Genomic DNA, 7,662 nt, shown 5'->3' with positions numbered 1-7,662 from the left:
GCAGATCTCAGAGGCACATACATGTGGTTTGTTGGCATTGTGGCATACCAGGGCACATGGGGAGACATTTTTTCAGGTGTTGGAGACGGTGGAGGATTCCATTGGTTGTTGCTGAGAGTACGAGTGTGGTAGACGCTCCTACTTCCACAGGTTCACCCAGACATGCATGGACTTTGTCTCACAATTGGCAACTAGACATCAATTCTTTACGACATGTTACTCCTCGCAGAGAGTGGTTTAGCACATCTTCTGCTCTGAGATAGAATGATGTTCATGGTATGGGTAACATCCATTTGCACTTTTCTAGTGGGAGTATGATTGTGCTCCATGATATTCAATATGTACCTAATGCTCGTAGGCATTTGATCTCCATCTCGTAGCTCAAAGATTATGGGTGTCATGTTTAGTTGATTGACGAGTCTTACTTGATGAGGAGAGGTTTTCTTGTGATAGCACAAGGGCATTGTAGTGCCCGCTCAACTCTTCTCTACGTTCTTGGTGTTAGAGATGCTATAGTCTTTGTCAGTCCATTACCATGCAGGCGTTTGCACTCTAGGCGAGTACACTTTGTTGATGAGCAGCGTGACACTTTGCTCGTTGTGCATGTAGGGTTTGAGGACAAACAAGTAGACCAAGACAACTCTTTAACTGCACTACTAGAGCATTCACCAATGGTGGTGACATATTTTGATGCTTTGCTAGTCAAGGAGCAGAGCAGTGAGTCACAGGTGCGAGACGACATAGTCTCAATTACGTTACATTCATGCCAGACACTAGATTGATCCTCTTAGGACAGAGATGTCTCTTACCATGGATATGAGCGATATGGAGTTCTTTAACATGCTCATGCTAGAGGCTGATATGGTGATATCAGGACATGTGGATACAATCCCTATGGACGGTGAGGGAGTGAGGACTACCATGGAATTAGGATTGACGTGTCCATACGGGACTAGTTCTGGTGGTGATGCAGTGATCGTTGAGACACCTATTGGCAATAGAGTGGCAGCGGTCACTGCATATGGTGTTGATGCAATTGGCACGGATATGCTAGCAAAGATAACGTGTTCATCGTCATCTTTTGGGACTCTTATGTATGACCTCTTACTATTGGGACCCAGCATAACAACTTCAATGGGAGCATTTGCAGTTGGGGTTGTCAGTCGAGTGATGACTGGCACTAGCATGATGCATCATGGAGTAGTGCAGATCTTTACAGGATACCTGCAAGGTATGCATACTTATTCTAGTAGGGATCTATGCTTTCATACGCCACTACATCCTATACAGCGATATGCATCAACTTTAAGAGAGCCACTGGGAATTGGTTGAGACAGATTCCTCTCTATACCTCTTATATATACTGTTAGGTCCTATAGTTGTACCACTTATCAGCATATTCTCCTTTAAGTGGGAGATTGTTGGGGTAAAGACAATGTGTCTCTTACCCCAATCGGATGAGCTAGAGGTGTTCGACCCCCCATCACTTGTACACACCTTATTCTTTACTAGATATAAGAATAAGGGGCTCTCTCACACACACTGTGGTGAGCTGCTCCACCCACATCCTGTGTTCTCTCTCTCCCTCCTTCTCCCTCTCCACACACACATCGCATTTTCGCACTCACAATTTTACCATATAGAAGGTTTATTTTTGGACAAAGACATGCATAGCTACTGTTATAACACAGATACCACGGATACCATTTTTCGGAGTTCTCATTGTAAAAACACTTATTATTTTGATAAATCGGGAATATTGTAACTCCTAATTTTTGGATAAACCTTGTAATTGATGAGCCGGGGCTACAAGCTTCCAGATTGTATCAACCTGTCATTACCCATCTTTGGTAGAACTCCCAGATTAGTAGTTTTGACCACCAAAAACCTTGGCTAAGGTATAAAAGCCAATTATTACTAAGTTTTGGATACTGAAATACACAGCGTGAGCTAACGGCACTCACTTCTCTCCTTATCGCGCTTCCTACTCCCTCCCCGGTTGTCACATTGTAATCATGTTTGTTGCATTGCAACCGCACGTAAGAGCTCTACGCATTGACGTAAGCACATCATAGTAATTCGTAGCTTTTGGCGTCGCGACACACGGCCTAATTTCATCATAACTAGGAATTTACACTTCAAAATAAAAAACTAAGCATAGATGGGGTATTGGGGCATCATTGCTAAGCATTTAGATGCATTCTCGATCGAAAACGACTAGGTCAGAAATCCACTGTTGTTAATAATCACGATTTTGGCACTTGACCTAAAGTGGGGTTTGAAACCGTAAGCATGTATGCTTAGGTCTTATAAACATATCCTAGAAGTTTTGTTACGTTTGGATGTCATTTGATGCTGCAACAACGAATGTGATTTGTTTGTCGATGAGCAATTGACTTTTAGTGATTTCATTCACTTGAGTGTAGCTTGAGTTAGATGCAAGTTGTTAGTTGTTTCCCGAGAGATTGATACCCTCTTGTAGCCTCTATGCACTAGTCGAGTCAGCTTCATCCCATGGATTGACAATTTAATCGTGGTTCTCGCTAATACTGCAATAAGATAGGATAGTGAGGTTATACACCCGTCCCACATTTGGCACTGCTACCGGGGATCGAAGAGACCTAAACTAGGAAAAAACACGAACGTGTTGTGAAGTTATCCTTTAACTTCCTCTAGGATCTCTTAGAGTTAAAAACTTTTTTTTAGAAACCGCATAGCCTAAGATTGTCGTCTTTTGCTGTGTAGAGGTAGCTTGGAAGTAATCGTACTTGTCGAGTGCCTTTAGGCTTGTAGGATTGTAGAAATAGATTAGGATTTTAAGGATGATCGATAGACAAAACAAGTCTTAAGATCAATGCTCAGAAAACCATAAAAGACAAGAAAACGAGTGTTTGTGGACACTTTCCACAACCCCATTGCATGAGAATCTAGGAGTAGAGTAAGTAGGATCTGAGGTGGATTTTAGAACATTGCTCTCTCTGAAAGAATCAAGTGTGAGTTGTTATTTGAAGTGTAGAATTTCAGGTCTACGACTAGAAATAGCATGAAAAGACTCCAAACCACTCAATCCGACTGGAGAGTAAGCTTAAAAGTTGTATGAACCAGTGGGTAAGCTCAAGGACACTTTGAGGTAAAAATTTCAAGAGTTGACCAAAACTCAGACTATTTACTTTTTTTTGACATTTTAGGCCAAATTAAGTTTTGACTTGATTCATAGGGTTGAAATAACTCATAAAAGGACTGTCCTTGAAAAAAGTGAAAAAAAATGGTTCATTTCAAGCCTGAAGTTAATAATCGTAATTATTAACTCTCATATTTGACCAAGGTTCATACCATTGACTCATTGCATGTGTACAAACAACTTTTGTAAAGGCACAAAAGATATGGATCACCAAACTGGCAAAAAACTGGGTAAAAACTAAAGTTTGTACTGACTTTCTGAATCTTGAGTTTAAATTGGAAAAAAAAATTCCAAACTTGTTGAAATTTGATCATACGCTTATATTGATGTGATAAACATGTGTACATGCTTAGTTGACCAAAAAGATGCAAAAAGTTGCCAGTAGTAAATAATCGCTAGCTTTACCATGTTGTAATAAGACCACAAACCAAATTTGGTAAGATTTGGATCATTGGATTGAAAATTGTAACCAAATTTACAAAGTTAGTCTGTGGACAGAAAATTGATGACCATTTGACCAAAACTTGTCCAAACTTGATGAAACTTGGCTAGGAATCTTAACTTGAGGTGCTTAACAGATCTGTGTCAAAGTTGGGACAAAAATTTGTAAAAATATAGTTAGAGTAGATAATCGCGATTATTTACATCTGCTTCAAAAATTGACAAATTTGCAAATATGAGTATACCACAAGGTCAAGCATATCAAGTAGACCCCACAAATCAATTTTGGTGAAATTTGGATCACAAAAGTGAGACTTAAGCCAGATTCTTGAAATCAGAGTCTGCGGACACAAAACAATTGATAAACTTGAACAGATTTTGTCCAAACTTGTTGAAACTTGTCCAGGGAATTTAACAGGTTGTATACTAGTCAAAACAAGCCAAAAAGTGTAAAAAACTGGCAAAAGTAAATAATCGCGATTATATACTACTGCAACACAGAGACATGAATTTTGACTTTTGAACTTGTACAGTGTTAGACCAGCATAATACAAAGCCACTAGGAAATTTTGGGTTCAATCGGATCCAAATTGGTACATGTTCACTCAGTTTCCAAGTTGCAGATTAATCCTTTGATTTTTTAGCAAAGTTGAATTTGAAAGTCATTTGCTGACTCCCATAGCTTGATTTGAAGTGATACATACACACAGACCAATCACAATAGTTAGCAAAAACTATACTATCTTTATAGAAGAATAGCTAACTTGATCAAATTTGTACAAGAATCAAGTTGCAGACGAGGAATAGGTAGCTTGACAAAAAGTGCAATCCAGTCAAGTGGAAATTGACAACAAGTCAATCCAAGGGTAAGTACTCTATCTAGGGCTTCATAAGTCTTTATGAACCTTAGATCTGGTCGTGTATTAGGAAATCAAGGCATATTTGGAGAAACCTCCAGTAGAGTATCCACCGAAGAAAGCGTGAACCAAGGCAATTCCTTGCACACTATTCTTGAAGAAGTCTCAGACACTTTTTCAGATTCAACATCTCAAATGTCTTCCTATTCGACTCACTCGAAAACCGGAACGACAATGCACTATAAGCATATACTCTCTTTTTATAAGACTAATCGCCATGGAGCTCAGGTTTACCTGGATCCTAACGAAGAGTATGCTATTCGCATTGATGACCATGGTATTGAGTTTGAAGAAGAGATTAGGGCAAACAAACAAGGAAAAATGTACATGTACAGAAATGGAACTCACTATTTACAAGTTGAAAATCCTGACGTGATAGACAAATGGGGGTTAGAAGTAAACACCATTATCCCAGATATGTAGGCAAAAGAAGAACCACCAACTTTAGAATTTGAGGGATACGATCAAGTAGATTTGAAGCCTTTGAAACGGCTTAGTACGGATAATCCTAAGATCGGAGTCTATTGTTGGGAAGATGGAAACGTAAAAGATCTTTTGTGGACTTGCATGCCAAATCAAGACAACTAACGACCATGAAGATCATCTATATTTTCAAGATCAAAGATAAGGGATTAACACACCTACCAACCTACCTGTTTAGAGATTGTTATAACAACAACTTTGTTATGATGACTCTTGAGGAGGTCAAACAAACCAAATACCAAGGGTATTCCATAAGGGATTGGATATTGGGGCAAGGACCAGAAACAATTCCAAGAGATGAACACCGTGAGAGATCATCTGAGAGTAACATTAAGAAACCAGAAACCAGAAACCGTAAGGCCTGTGCAGGGCTACATGAGTCACTATTTCCAACAGACTGGTTTGAAGAACTCAGAACAGGACCAACTGTCAAGAGATCGGGAGTTGACCAAATAGACGTGTCAGACCAACTGATTTTCAGAAATGGGTCAGAAAATACAATGGATTCCTTAAAATACAATGGATCACGGGATCCATTGTATTTTAGAAATGGGCCAGAAAATACAGTGTATCAAGGGATCCATACGACCACTTAGCAAGCTTTAAGCAAGTGCTAAGAGTAAAACATATATTCGATTCCATGCTCAATTTGAGGGGTTTGGAATGACATTGAAAGGAAAAGCAGTGACATGGTTCCAAAACATTCCACCAAGGTCAATCATGGACTTAAACACATTAGCTCAAGGATTTGTAGCTGCTTATTCTAAATCGGGGATCAAACATAATATGGTAGCTTAAATCTACAGCTTCAAACAAAAACACGATGAGTTTGTTAGGGATTGTGCAACTCGAATGAAACAATACATTGGCAGATGCCCAGGGCTAGAGATACTATAGAAGAACGACTTGTATCTTTGTTTCTAGAGGGTCTGTTAAACAAAGAACTCCATGCTATACTCTATAGCAAGAAGCATACAACCCTAGAAGAGTGTGTGTCGAATGCTATTGACTTAGGAGACAATTGTGATATTTTCAATGAAGAAGATGTCCCTAAGGATAACCAAAGTGAGAAAACAACATCCACTAAACCAGCACAAGTGGGAACGATTGCTGTAGCACCGCTTTCAGCCATAGAAGATATGCTCAAAAAGATGAACAACATGCAAAAAGAACCTATGAGGGGACCATGACAAGGGATACCTCAATAGGGACAATCAATTAGACCGCAAAAATGGTGTGCAATCGAGGATAAATGGACCAACCATGAGACCAACAAGTGCTACTTCTGACCAAAGTATGATGGGAATGTTCTGTACGTGTCCATGAGGCCACAAGGACAGCCCATGTACATATATCAGCCTAACATGGCCCAAGCTCAAAGACCACCGATGGGTATGGAAAGACCTCAACCTGTGTTGGGTCAACAACCTCCATATCCAAGACATAATGTAGTGCCTGTAAGTACATGCATTCTGAAGGAGCCATAGAGAAACAAGCACTAGTGCCTGTTACACCCTATGCGGAGCCTAGTCCATCTACATTAATGGTAGAGGGAGATTGGTATAATTCACATCCACCACCAATGGAGGAACTTGTGACTTATGCTCCACCAGAGCTCACACCAATGTATTATGTAGCTAATCAAGGTGTTAGACCTCCCATGGTAAGACCCATGATTAAGCCAAGAACAGGAAACTGTCATAACTGTGGTGCAGATGATCATTGGAAAAATGAATGCCCGGAGCCTGACAAAAACCTTAAGCCAATTGAAGCTTATTGCATACAATGTTGCAAAAAAGGAGGACACTAGAAGATTGTCCTAAAAATCCTTTAAACAAGGGAAAAACAATAGTAAACGTAGTCCAAGTGATACCTAGTAGCTCATCTGAGAGTGAACCGATTGTTCCAGTCAAGGTAATCACTAGAGCTCAAGCTAAGAAAAAGAAACATAACTCCTCTGATGATTCGGAGAACACAAAAGCTGCCTCTCAAAAGACCAAAAGAAGCAGAAGCAAAAGGTATGAATTGAGAAAACAGAAACAACGGGCTGAAATTGAGGAGAAAGCAAAAAAGCTATTCTAGGAAAAGGTGAAAGAACCTGGAAGCGAAATGAAAGAAACAACTGTAAAATCTGGAGGATCAATTTTGGTTAATAAAATTTTTGAGCCTGTTAATGCAGCCTTGGAAGCTTATCAAGCAGGACTTAAAGTAGGCCAAAACATGGAAAACAAATGAAAAAACTATCCCTCTCCAGACATGGAAGCAGCTAAGCTTGAAGCTTATCAAAATTTGGTAAGAATCACGCAAGAAGTGCTGAAAAAACAAAAACCCAAGCTTGAAAGTATCGCAAAACCTGAAGAGCTTGTGGTAAAAGAAACTAAAGAAAAATCCAAAGTGGTGGTAGAACCCCACCTTGAAACAAAAGAACCAGAACTTATAGTACCAGACAACGAAGATGCCTCAGACGGAATTCCATTCGTGGAGGAAGACTGACCAGGACACTTATGGAAAAAAGTTAGAGAGATCAATGATGGGAGCCTAACTCTAAAGTCAGCTCCTATAGAGGAAGTTTGGTTAGACAACCTGCCTCTTGATATGGACGTGGATGTACAATCCTTGTATGGAGATTGCGGATCTGAA

The sequence above is a fragment of the Adiantum capillus-veneris genome, chromosome 9 (genome assembly GCF_014529385.1).
Source record: "Adiantum capillus-veneris isolate H3 chromosome 9, ASM1452938v2, whole genome shotgun sequence".
Classification (NCBI taxonomy): Eukaryota; Viridiplantae; Streptophyta; class Polypodiopsida; order Polypodiales; family Pteridaceae; genus Adiantum; species Adiantum capillus-veneris.
The sequence above is the reverse complement of the archived record's forward strand: the minus strand, read 5'-3'. Positions refer to the sequence as shown.